A 14,228-nucleotide genomic window follows, 5' to 3' on the forward strand; every position below is an offset into this window, starting at 1 on the left:
TCCCCTTCCCCTGAGAACACTCCCTCAATAAATCACATTCTCCTGCATCCATGTCTCAGGTTCTGAGTATAGGGAAACAAAACTAAGATGTATTCCCTCACATTAGTCATGCTGCTTCTGTGGCTACAACAACTTATGGTAAGTACTCATTTTATAGTGGAATTTTCAGGGCAAAAGGGGACGGGATTTCATAGAGACGGTGCAAAGTAATTGATACCCCCCTCACCATTCTGATGGCAGCATCTGGGCCACGGCCACCAAGGAGAGGTGGCTTTTAGAGGAGAGAGTGCAGACCTCAGAAGGTGGTCATGTTTGCTCATTTAATGGGCAGTTTCCCTTCAGCAAAGCTGGCAATATTCGGTTGTTCGAGGCTTTCACACTTTGAGGCCAAGAGGCTCCATCCAAGGGGCTCCTATTATCCTGCCTCTGTGGGCTCCATTTTTTTCTCAAATATGTCCTGGAAACCAGTCCCTTGCTGGCATCTAAGCAGACCAGAAAGGGATCCTTTATATCTTCTCCGCCACTTATTGAGCACCTACTGGATGCATCACTGTGCTCAGTACTGGGGACATAGCCATGAACCCAACCCAGCCTTGCTCTGTGAAGTTATGGTCTATCTGGGACAAAGGTATCTTAGTTTAAAAGTTAGAGGATCATTTTTTAAATCACAGTGAAAACAACGGCTCCCAATGAGAAGGACCAGTGACCGTATCCTGAGGGCTCTGTCGTTTTATATGGATCATAACCCGTACCTGGGCCCACAGCACCCTGGGATCCCCACTTGTTGCAGCCCATGTGGATTTTCCAAAATAAGGACCCAAAGAAACGTGTACATAGAAGTATAGCCTTTTCTGTTTAACATTTTAAAACTGAATCCTGTACTTAGAATTTTTATCGGTGCACGTTCTCCCAAACAGCAGTGTCTCTGGACATGCATTCTGTGGTTGAAAATTCCTTTCTGGTTCTTTTCTGCTGTGTGAACTCTTTACTTAGCCTTCAGGAGACATTTTGAATAGTAGGCACTCCGAGAACCCTCCAGTCACACCACAATTTGTAAGGCGGCGGCTGGAGATTTCCCTTCTCTATGTGCCTCCCTCTACAAATATACAATGAACTTCTTCAGGGCAAAGATCAGCTTAGAGTATAGACACTCAAATAATAATGAGGATAGAGAATACTCATTGAGCCCTTACTACAAAATGCATACTGTTCCAAGATGGGTACACCACCTCATTTAACTTTCTCAAGCATTTTATTGTCCTTATTTTGCAAAGGAGTCATGGAGCACAGGGAGGTTAAGTAACTTGCCTGAGGCCACAGAGCTGGGAGATGGCTGAAGCAGGTTTTCCGACCATTGGGAGCGCCCTTGGTGGCTTCCAAGTCCAGCTCTTTTATGTATTTATTTATTTACTTATTTATTTATTAAAGATTTTATTTTGTAAGTAACCTCTACACCCAATGTGGGTTTGAACATTGAGTTCTGACTGAGCCAGCCAGGCGCTCCCCTCCCCCCAAGTCCAACCCTTAATCTTACTAGGACTTTCTCACCTAGCATCCACACCACCCTGAGCCCAAGAATAGAATTCAGGAGGATCCTTATATAGGGATGGGAAAAACATCCTGTCTTTTGGTCATTTTTAGCTGAACTGTAGCACCTGCTTCGATTGTGAATGCGGGCAACAGACCGCAGCGGCGTTTATAGCATTTGCGTGGTTGTTGCTAGCGGACCTCACATTTTCTTAGGGCGCGAGAGTTGTGGCTGCTCTCTTGAAATATTGTTTACATTCTTCACTCCCTGGTAATCACAGTAGTTACTACACCTACCACTACACATTGTTGTTTAAAGCATTCATAAAGGGGCGCCTGGGTGGCTCAGTCAGTTAAGCATCTGCCTTTGGCTCAGGTCATGATCCCAGGGTCCTGGGATCGAGCCCCACATCAGGCTCCCTGCTCCACTGGAAGCCTGCTTCTCCCTCTCCCACTCCCCCTGCTTGTGTTCCCTCTCTCGCTGTCTCTCTCTCTCTGTCAAATAAATAAATAAAATCTTAAAAAAAAAAATTTAGGGGCACCCGGGTGGCACAGTTAAGTGACTGACTGTTGATTTCGGCTCAGGTCACAATCTCAGGGTCCTGGGATTTAGCCCTGCATTGGGCTCCATGCTCAGCGGGGAGCCTGCTTCTCCCTCTCCCACTCCCCCTGCTTGTGTTCCCTCTCTCGCCGTTGTCTCTCTCTGTCAGATAAATAAATAAAATCTTTAAAAAAAATAAAGCATTCATAAAATATAAATCATAAATTGGTTAAACATTTTTTTACTCTTTCAATAAATCGGGTTTTTTGGTAATCCATGGTTTTTTTTTTAATTTTATGCATTTAAAACATCATTCTGAATGAACTACTGATACATGCTACAGCATTATTATTTTTTTTTGAGAGATTGAGAGAGAAAGAGGGCGCACAGGTATGTGCACATGGGGAGGGCAGGGGGAGAGGCAGAGAGAATTTTTTTTTTTAAGATTTTATTTATTTATTTGACAGAGAGACACAGCGAGAGAGGGAACACAAGCAGAGGAAGCGGGAGAGGGAGAAGCAGGCTCACCACTGAGCAGGGAGCCCGATGCCAGGCTTGATTCCAGAGCCGAAGGCAGACGCTTAACAACTGAGCCACCCAGGTGCCCCGAGGAAAAGAGAATCTTAAACAGGCTCCATGCTTAGCTGGGAGCCCAATGTGTGGCTTGATCTCACGACCCTGAGACCAGGACCCTGAGATCATAACCTGAGCCAAAATCAAGAGTCGGACTCCTAATCGACTGAGCTACCTGCGTGCCCCTGCGACAGCATTATGTTAAATGAAAGTACCCAATCTTAGAGGACTACATATCGAGTGATTCCATTTCTATGAAAAATCCAGAAGAGGCAAATCTGTAGAGACAGAAAGCAGATTAGTGGTGGCCAGGGGCCGGGGGACGGGGACCAAAGCAGTAGCTACTAAATGGATACGGAGTTTCTTTTTAGGGTGAAGAAAAATGTTCTAACATTAGATTCCAGTGATGGTTGTACAACTTTACAATTACACTAAAAACTGTTGAATTTACACAATGTATGAACTTTATGGTATGGAAATTATATCTCAGTCAAAGTGTTTAAAAAAACAGTATTCAGAGAAGGGGCTTATAGGCTTCCCCAGGCTGCTTATGGGTCCATCAGCACAAACACAAAGTTTAGAATCTTGTTCTTGATAAATATGCAGAGAGCTTCTGATTTGAATGAAAAAAAAAAAAAAGAAAGGCAATCGCTAAGTATTGTGAGTTTAAGGAACTAAATTTAGATCATGAAATAAAGCAATACGGAACTGCCAGGATGGAATGTGAATATCAGGGAAAATTTTTCTGGGTCACTTTCAGAGGACTATAGTAACAAAACAAGGGGCTTGGAGGTCAACATTTGATCCTTTGCTCCTTATTCTGGGGTATCACATTTTCCTTCCATTTTCCCAGTGAAGTCCCTGCTCTCAGGAAACCCCAGAACAGGAAACAGTAGCAGCAACTTGCTTTCATTTTCTGCTCCCCTCTCCCCTCCGCTCCACCCCCACCCCCCACCCGAGGAAGACACCTCTGTCATGCGTGCAAACAATTCCCCTTCCGCTCCTTGCTCCTTTCGTGGAACCATCATCTTTGCCCACAAAGAGCTGTCTTTTGTAGCCTGTTGCCTAGGATGACTGGTGGTGAGATGTGAAGGACAGATGGTTGTTTTTGGGGTGTCTTTGCTTCAGATCTCTCTCCCTGGAAGCCTCCCCCTTCCCAGCAGGGGACTCACCTTTTCCACGAAGATTCTCTGATGACCAGGTCCAGCCTGGATGGTGTGAAGGGTGCCCTCCCCTCCTCCCTCACTGCTCATGGGGACCCCACAGTTCAGCATCACCACAGGCACGTGGGGGCCCTGCCTGGGCTCCACTGCAGCTTTGGGGGACACTTTTTTGGAAAACTTGAGTACAGTTGACACACAATGTTACATTAGTGTCAGTGTATAGGCAGTGATGCGACAGGTTTATACGTTGTCCAGTGGTAGCTAACATCTATCACCATGCAACGCCGGCCATTACAGTACCGTTGACTCTATTCCCTATGTTTTGCCTTTTATTCCTATAGTTTATTCATCTCATAACTGGAAGCCTGTACCTCCCAATCCCCTTCACCCATTTTGCCCAACTAGGGGACACTTTCTATTCATGCAGACAGCTTCTTATCTGAAGGACCCACCACACCGTTGGTCTAAAGTGTTTCCTTGGCCGGAGAAGGGTGCTCAGCGTGGCTGTGCTCAGCCTGGATGAGCCAGGGATTCAATGAGCCAGGGACAATCTGCAACCAGTGACGGACAGCAGTTAGCGGATAAATACCACGTTTTCTTCATCATTCAGGGGGATTATTCTGGAGGTGTACTCCCAGAAGGATTGAGCCTCAGGTGTGCAAGTGGTCACTTGCTCAGCATTACACTCTTTATTACCTTGCCTTCATTCCCTGTCTCACTCCAATGGCCCTCTCGCTTGTGCTTGTTGAAATCATCCCCCAAATAAGCTTGTGGCACTCATGTTCTTGTCTCAGGGTCTAACTCAGGGCGATCTTCACTTGGGCAGGCATGCATGAGGTATGGATATAGCAGATCTTTAAACATGATCCACAGCAGAGGGACCCCTCGTGTAACACGCCCAAGGCCAAGCAGATCCACTGGGAGGCCGGCTCCTCGTTCCACTCTCTCTGCCATTGCTCAGAGATTTTTGGAGCTCTTCTTTTTGAACTGCCTTCAGTGTTCACTGAATATTGGATTCAGATCTCCAGGAATGTTCATGTGCTGAGTGAGCATTAATGGAATTGTGGAATGGAAATGGAATGGCCAAAAGTTAACCCAGGATAAGTCTAAAATGTAAGATTGATTCAGGTAGGTAACAGAACTCTCTTTCCTCCCATTGATCAAAATTCCAAAGGAGGGGATTCCAAGAATGTGTTATCCAATTCACAAGAGCCATGAGGTGGAGACCATCAGAATGTCCCTCAAGTGATGAACGGATAAACAAATGTTGTCTAGCCATATGATGAAATATTATTCAGCCCCCCAAAAAGGGTGCTGGTACGTGTTACAAACATGGATGAACTTTGAAACTATTAAGTGAAAGCCATCAGGCACACAAAGCCACACGCTGTATGATTCTCTTTACGTGACACATCCAAAAGAGATAAATCCATAGAGAAAGAAAGCAGATTAATGGTTGCCAGAGGGTGGGCAGAGGTGGGAGTGGGGAGTGACTGCTTAACAGATGTGGGGTTTCCTTTTGGGGGCAAGGAAAATGTCTTGGAACTCAATAGAAGTGGGGGTGTGTAATGCTGTGAATGTACTAAATGCCACTGAATTGTAGACTTTGAACTGTCTAATGGTTAATTTTATGTTATGTGAATTTTATGTCAATTTTTTTTTAAAAGCATGTATTAAAGTATGTATTAGTCAGATGGTAATGTCCTTCTCTTCTTTTCCTGTAGGCAGGAATGCTATTCTAACTATTATGTGGTACTGGAGAGAAGGTCTGGAACAGGCCAGAGAGGCGGGATGTCTATGGCTGGATCATAGAGGCTTAGGAAGCTGGGGCCATGAAGGGCCCCTCTGGGGGTTCAGGGCAGTGGTGGTTCACCATCTGATAGGGAGGTGTTTCAAGATCTTGACAACTGGATAGTCTTTCTGAGCTATACTGGCTCAGAATACTGGGAGACTGACCTCTGTGTTTGCCCAGTGAAATCTTTGTCCAAGAACAATCCCTCCTTCCAGCTCCATGGTCCAAAGTGGGTGGGGCTAGCACGAGTGACCCCACCAGCCTCTTACGTGGCAGCCACCAGGCCCTGATGCCATTAGGACAGACACTCTGGAGCAGGATGCTCATCTCCCTTCCATCCTCCACCCCTTCCTACAGGCTGGGAAAAACCCATATTTTGGAATCCCATGGAAGCACAAATGGGAGGCTGGGCTCTACAGCCTTGCTATTCAAAAAGTGGTCTGGGATCAGCAACTTAGGTGTCACTGGGGAACTTGTCTGAAATGCAGAAACCTGGAACCTACCCCAGTTCTGCTGAATCAGGACCCTCGGGTAATTTCTATGCACATTAAAATTTCAGAAGCTGAACTTTAAGAAATAGTGCCTTAGGATCTCTTCCTTTCTTGTCTCAAACATGTAGGTTTATGTCTCCCTCCCTTGCAGTTCTCTTACTGTCATCATTTGGGGGGAAAAAAAACAGGTGTTAGATCTCTGGATACTGTGCAGGGCTTTTCTGGACAAAACCAAATGTAGCTCATAGAAAGCCCATGATTTCTTTAAAGTCTCTTGTTTCATCTTAGAAATTCATATGAATTTTGCATTCTATTTCCTGGTATATTGGTGTTAACCTTAACATAAAATTGTTTTTTTTTTTTAACCTCCCAAATCTCTGAATGGAACTGAGGCTTCAGGAAGGTGCAGTGGATTTTTACTCCCCATGGCTTTGTATCTCCCAGAATCTTGTATACCCTGTAGACTAAAAAGCAGATGTAAAATGATTCAGGAAGTTTGTGATTCCACAGGGAAACCACTGGCCATTTTAGTATCCAATTATTTGGATAAACACAATGAGGCAGAAATATGATTAGAAGAGAAGATCTTTCTTTGGATTCTTCACTCTGGGTCCTGACTACAGAATAGAAATAAGAAATTTATGTGAGGTCTTCACCTAAAGCAGGAGGGATTTAGGATAGCTCCAGGAAAGATTCCTGGACTCAGTGATGGTCTTAGGATGAGTTCCCTCAAAACAGAGCCTGAGACAAGGGTTTGGGTGTATCTGATTTATTGAGGAGTCCTCTCAAGAGACAGGGATTGAGGGAAGCAGGGCAGGGCTGGGAGCTGAGCAAGGATGTGGCCTTAGGGAAAGCCCAACCTTGGTTTGATTCACAGGAAGCTCTGGAGCATAAATCATACCCCAGAGTTACCTCACTTGAAGCAAGAACACTGGCATTTTGTTTCCCAGTGTCAGGCAGTCATTGGTGCATCTGGGCAGCCTGGCATCTGTTCATACCAGGGCAGTTCTCTGGAGAAAAGGACCTTCTTTGTTAGCAGCAGATCCTCAGGGCAGCCCTGTCTGGAGATCTGGGTAGGCCACCACAGCCTACTATCCATGACGGTATCTAACATTGACCTTCCCATCACATGGTGCTTTCACTTAGAGAGTGCATCCTGTTTGATTGAATACACGTCACTGTCATTTTCTCTTGTGAACGGTCGCTGGGCATGACCACTCTGGACAGCCACTGGTTTCTGCTCTTGAAAAAATTCCCAAAGGCCCCTGGTGATTCCCACCCAATGCCTCACCCCTTTGTCATCTCATTCAGGTGAAGTTCCTGGGGTGGCTCCTTTCCTTCCCACTTTTGATTTCTGTGTAGTCCTGCCCCAGCCACACCCATCAGTCCAGGGGAGCTTTTTCCTGAGCACAGAGGCCCAAGGAAATAACAAAAGAGCAGCCCTGGCCTTATCTTTCTAGCTGATTATTTAAACAGCTGCCAGAGAGCCGCAGCTGCCTTGGCAAGGGTCCAGGGTAAGGAAGGGAGTGAACCGACATCCAGTGAGCATAGTCACTGCCGCTACCATGCAGGAAGGCACCCTTGAGTTTCAAGTGGCCTTTAGACACAGAGATCGCAATCATCTTGTAATCACCTTGAGTGACTGGGATTTGGGGAAGGAGGCCTTCTTTCAGACTGTGCAAAATCTGGCGATGGCTTCAGAAATGCAAACCATAATCAGGGTTCTTATATCAAAATTATCTAGAGGCAGACATAGTACTTCTCTTCACTCGTTCACTTCTGTCCCAGCCCATTCCCCACCCCCCAGTACCCTTTCCACTCCCCAGGCAGAGAAGGCAGGTGCCATGACTGGTGGGTTATGCTCCACGAGTAGAACCTGAACTGGTCTAAGCAGAACTGAGAAATTCAGAAATAATTCCTGAGAATTTATGGTAAAATTCACTCCCAATGCAAAAATTTTATTTTTTTATTGTTCCAAGAACTAACTCTAAGTGATAAATAGTAATAAATAGTATGTTTATTATGTATGTAGTATGCAGATGTCCTTTCTGGGAAGAGCAGCCTTTAAAAAAAAAAATCATAGGGAGTTCCAGGTTCTTTGCTATGTTGACTAATAACTAATAACACTTGGTCGGAGAGTTCTTTTCCCACGGGGTCTCTCATGATTACTGCTTCAGAATGTATTTTGGGAAGCCTAGGATTTTGAATCAGTCTGGGTTCTCCATAGAAACAGAACCAATGGGAGATAGATAGATAGATACTATATGGAATTGGCTCATACAATTATGTTGGCTGAGCAGTCCAAGATCTCCAGTCGGCAAACTAGAGCTCCAGAAAAGCTGATGGTATAGCTCCAGTCTGAGTGCGAGGGCCTGGCACCCAGGAGAGCCAGTGGTCCTATTGTGAGCCCAAGTCTGAAGGCAGGAGAAGACCAATGTCCCAGCTTGATGACAGTCAGGCATCCTCCTCAGCCTTATAGTCTATTCAGGCTCACCCACCTTGGGAGAGCAGTCTTCTCTACTCAGTCTACCAGCTCAAATGTTAATCTCATCCAGAAACACCAGAATAATGTGGAACCTTATCCATGGCCACACCAAGTTGACACATAAAATTAACCATCACAGATTGATTACAACCTCCCCCAGGTTGGAAGTATCCCAGGTTTGCTCCTAGTCAGCTCTGTCCTCCATAGACATGAAAATCTACCTCTGGGTGCCCTAGTTAGTTCATTTGTGAAAGGAAAAGCTTGAATCAAATAATCTATGAGGTTCCAACCATATGATTTAAAATTCTTTCATAAAATTCATAAAAAATGCACTCATGATCATATTTGACCTTTCTTTGGGATATAAGAGTTTGACCCTGCTTTATATTTGGATTTGTGTGCATTTATATGGAAGAAGTCCTGGGATTGTGATGGCAGAGAAAGTAAATTGCCTCTCAATAACTAATTTTAATCCAAGCAAAAGACTGTATTCCTAAACCTCTCTTAACTATGAGTGGCCAAAAAATATAAGTGGGAACTGGTAGGTGGGACTTCTGGAAAAATTCCTTTAGAAATATACAGACAGCTAGAGTAGACCCTACCTTCTATTCCCCTTCTTCCTGCTTCTTACCTGGAACAGACGTGTAATATCTGAAGCTCCAGCAGCCATTTTGAACCATGAAGACATCTTGAGATTGGAAACCATACACTAAAGATGGCAGAGCAGGAAAAAGAAAGAACTTGGTTTCATCTGACACCATAGAGCCTTCATACTAGCCATGAACATCCACTTCTGAACTTCTTTTTTATGTTGGAAAAATGAACTTCCACTTGTTTAAGTCACTATTATTTTGAAAGTCTTTAAATAGGAGATGAATTTAATTTTGAACTGCTATCAGAGAAAGCCTAGCTTCTGATTTCCTCAAAATAGTATTTCTCAAACTTCAGCCTGTGTCAGAGAAAACAGAATCCTGGTTGCACCGCCAAAGTTTCTAATTATGTAGGTCTTGAGTAGTGTTAGATAATCTGCATTTCTAACAAATTCCCAGATGATGCTGATGTTGCTGGCCCAAGGAACACACTTTGAGAACCACTGTCTCAGCATACCTCTAACCTATTTGGACAGAGGGAGAGAATCCTTTGCCTCTTGCAAAATGATGTCACGATGTGGATTATAGAGTGTCAGTGAAATACTGTCTTATAAAACGCATTTAAATTTTACTTCTGAACTCATGATGAGGGGTTCCTGGGTGGCTCAGTGGGCTAAGCGACTGCCTTCAGCTCAGGTCATGATCCCAGAGTCCCAGGATTGAGTCCCGCATCGGGCTCCCTGCTCGGCGGGGAGCCTGCTTCTCCCTCTGACCCTCCCCCTCTTCGTGGTCTCTCTCTCTCACTCTCCCTCTCTCTCAAATAAATAAATAAAATCTTAAAAATAAATTAAATGCAGAGGAAATGATGGGTCCTGCGTTCTTTCTCCAGAGCAAAGTGCTGAGCAGCAGAGTTAACATTATTTGCCCTCTAAGTATATAGGCCAAGAAATGGTTATATGGAATGTTGTGGGTGTTGCCATTTTAAAAGTGCGGTGTTGCTGTTTCCTGTTCTCTCAAAGAAATATCTATCAATGTTTATCATGGTCTCAAATGCTCTCTTTATTGGTATCGAGAGCTGGAGCTTGTTTTTTTCCTGCAGAGAGCTGAAGAAGATAAACAATCAGGCCCAATTTAACCCAAGTGTTTTGGAAAAATCACCTCATGATGTCATTCAGCCTGAGGAAATGTCACTTTCCCAAGTCTCCTCAGGGCAGCACTCTGTCCCTTGTTTCCGGAAGGGAACAGTGTGCCTGAGGAGGTTTCCTTCTCCCTCTGCTCGGGTTCTCCAGTGACAACTGGGAAACTCAGTAACCTGTGCAGAAATCTGTCAGAACGGCCCCCCGGGGTGGGAGTGCTGCCTGCTGGTGCCCAGAGAGCCTGTTTCCCTGAGAATGGCTTCCCAAGCTTAGCATTACAACAGCATTAGTCACAAGCACCTTTCACGGCGATTGCGGCAGGAAATCCTGGGCTTCAAGACTGTGGTTTTTGTGTTCAGATTTTTAAGGAGAAAGAGAAGTGTAAGCACAGGTGGATTCAGGTCTCAGCATTCCTGGTCTCTCCCGCCCACGTGCCCCTGTGTTGCCTCTTCAGACCTTTCCCACGAGCACAGCTCCTTCCCTCCAGGCAGAACGACTGCCGCCCAGGTCTGAGCTCTGTGTATTGAACATTTTGCTTCCACTCTTCTGCTCTCTGGCCACTTGGCACGGATTAGGTGCTCAGTAAAAGTTTGTGGAACAAATGGGTGGCAAATGTGCAGTGGGTATGAATCAGCTACGGCAGCCTGAGGTAACTGGTCTCACCTTTGCCTTCTTTTCTTCCTCTCTTCCTCCTTCTTTTCTTCATGGGATACTATGGGAGCTCCAAGTCACCACTTTAGTAAGACATAATTACATACAGTGAATAGACAAATCTTGGGTGGATTGTCTCCTGAATCCAGAGAAGAACATTTCTATCACCCCAGAATGTCCCCTCCACCCCTTTTTAGTCACTTGCTTTCTACCTCAATCCCCAGAGAAAATCTCTGTTCTCATCTCTACCACTATAGATTAGATTTCCCTGTTTGTGAACTTCATGTAAATGTCTGATTTCTCTCCTACAATGTAGTGTTTTTGAGATTCAGATGGCACCTTTTTAAATTTTCTTAGACATCAAATTGCCTGACCTTGAGCCCCTGTGACATTGGGCTGCTGGACATTCATCTGTCGGTGTAAGGGCCCTCTCGCCCAGCCTTAGCTACAAGGTCATGGCAAATCTGAAGTGGGGAGGAGGGGACAGAAGCCTTTGGTGAGGGCCCTCCCTTCCTCTTTCCATATTGGTTGGCCCATTGTCTGAGCCTGCCAAGTGCCTGGAAACTAAGAGCACTGGGAGCCCTGCAATTCTGAGATGAGGGACCTCTGCTGAGGCCCAGGGCCTCCGTGCCTAGAGAATGCCTCCTAGGTGTCCTCGCAGCTGTTGCCTGGAAGTTCTGCCCCACCTCAAGGCTCCATCTTGGATCCTCAATAGTGGGGGCCTCCAGACCTCCACTTGTTGTCCAGTGTAAGGGAATCTCCTCCTTCTTCCCCTCCTTCCCCTTCTCCTAACCCCAAGAGTCTGCCTCTGTGTCCCCTCCTCTTCCTTTTATAAAAGCCGGGAGTGAAATTGTTTTCTTTCAGCAGCTTCTCTATAGCCTGGCTGGGGCCTGAGAAAAAGGAATACAAGGCCATCTCTGATGGGTACTTCTGGAAATAGTACCCCAGGACTTCACTTCAGCTGCTCTTCGACCTTTCAGAAAAATCTCCAGTCCACAATAAATTGTTCACTTTGGTGAGTTATTCAAGTCACTCCCTTGTGAGCTATTTTAATTCCTGCTTCTTCATACTCACCAGGGGAAAAAAAAAAAAAAAAAGAGGAAATAACACAAAACCTCCCTTTAAGCTAAATACCTGCCCAGTCCACACCAGCACCAGACCCATGGAATGTTTCGTGAGGAAAATGTACAACCATGCTGACTGGTCTTACTTCAAAGTGAAGGCCACAAAACTCAAATGGGTCTGGAGTCCTTTAATACTTTCCAAGAGTGTTCAATTTCCTGATTTCCAAAACAACTCCTCTGGATCTTCTCTCTCCTCAAACTTCCTCCCCAATTCCCTCCCCAGCGCCACACACCATCCATCTCCACCCCCTCAGCCGATAACCTGCTTCAGATTCCTGTGAGGAGCAGGAAGCAGCCAACCACAACTCTAACATCTTGCTATTTCCAAATTTGCAAGGCACTGGCACCCACTCCCTCGGCCTCCTCGCCTCCTACCGAGGAGATCCGACATCTTCTGGATCTCTTGTCCTCTTCCTTTCCTTAAAAACTTGACTCCTGAAATTGAGTCTTTTTTCCTCCTGTATCACCAATTTCTCCTTCTTTAGAGGTCTGGTCTCTTCAGCACACTGTATCTTAACAAACATGTTGCTTCCCAGAGCTGTAATAGCAAAGTACCACAAATGGGGTGGCTTCGAATAACAGAAATTTATTCTCTCAGTGCTGGAGGCCAGAAGTCTGAAATCAAAGTGTTGGGAAGGCTGCACTCCCTCCAGAGTTTCTAAGGGAGGCTACTTCCTTGCGTCTTCCAGCTTCTGGCAGCCCCAGGTGTTCCTGGGCTTGTGGTAACATAACTCCAATCTCTGCCTCTGTTGTCACGTGGCCTTCTCCCCTAGGGTGTGCCTGTCCTTGTCTCTTCTCCTTTTCTTATGATTTTTAAAAAATTTTAATTCCAGTATAATTAATATACAGTATTATATTAATTTCAGGTGGACAATACAGTGATTCAACAATTCTATACATTACTCAGTGCTCATCATAATAAGTGTGCTCTTAATCTCCTTCACCTATTTCACCCATCCCCTCCCCTCCCACATCCCCTCCGGTAAACATCTGTTGTTCTCTAGAGTTAAGACTCTGTTTTTTGGTTTGTCTTCTTTTCTCTGTTGGTTTTTTTTTTTTTTTTTTTGGTCTTTTAAATTCCACATACGAGTGAAATCAAATGGTATTTTCTTTCTCTGACTAACTTATTTCACTTAGCATTATACTCTAGCTCCATCTGTGTTGTTGCAAATGGCAAGATTTCATTCTTTTTGATGGCTGAGTAATATTCCTCTGTGTGTGTGTGTGTGTGTGTGTGTGTGTACCACATCTTCTTTAGCCATTCATCTATCAATGGACACTTGGGTTACTTCCATAATTTGTCTATTGTAAATAATGCTGCTGTATACATTGGGGTGCATGTATCTTTTTGAATTTGTGTTTTCATATTCTTTGGGTAAATATCCAATAGTGGAATTACTGGATCAGATGGTAATTCTATTTTTAATTTTTTGAGAAACCTCCTTCCAATAGTGCACAAGGGTTCCTTTTTCTCCACATCCTCACCAACACTTGTTGTTTCTTGTTTTTGATTTTAGCCATTCTTACAGGTGTGAGGTGATATCTCATTGTGGTTTCAATTTGCATTTCCCTGATAATTATTGATGTTGCGCATCTTTTCACGTGTCTGCTGGCCATCTGTATGTCTTCTTTTGGGAAATGCATATACATACCTTCCACCCATTTTTAAACTGGATTATTTGTTTTTCTTTGATGTTGAGTTGTATAAGTTCTTTACATATTTTGGATACTAACCCCTTATCAGATATATCGTTTGCAAATGTCTTCTTTCATTCAGTAGGTTGTGTTTGGTGTTGGTGTTTGTTTTGTTGATTGTTCTTCTTTTTTTCTTTTCTTTTTTTTTTAAGATTCTATTTATTTATTTACTTACTTACTTACTTAGAGAGAGAGCATGCACAATTTGGGGAGGGGCAGAGGGAAAGGAAGAGAGAGAAGCTCAGATTCTGCGCTGAGCACAGAGCCCAACGTGGAGCTTGATCTCACAATCCCACGATCATGACCTGAGCTGAAATCAAGAGTTGGATGCTTAACAGATTGAGCCACCCAGGTGCCCCTGTTCTTACCCCCTTTTTTTTTAATTCATTTGAGATAGAGACAGAGAGAGAGACAGAGAGAGCACAAGCAGGAGGAGAGGGAGAGACAGAGGCAGAGGGAG

The sequence above is a fragment of the Mirounga leonina genome, unplaced genomic scaffold (genome assembly GCF_011800145.1).
Source record: "Mirounga leonina isolate KUSES-001 unplaced genomic scaffold, KU_Mleo_1.0 Mir_150, whole genome shotgun sequence".
Lineage (NCBI taxonomy): Eukaryota > Metazoa > Chordata > Mammalia > Carnivora > Phocidae > Mirounga > Mirounga leonina.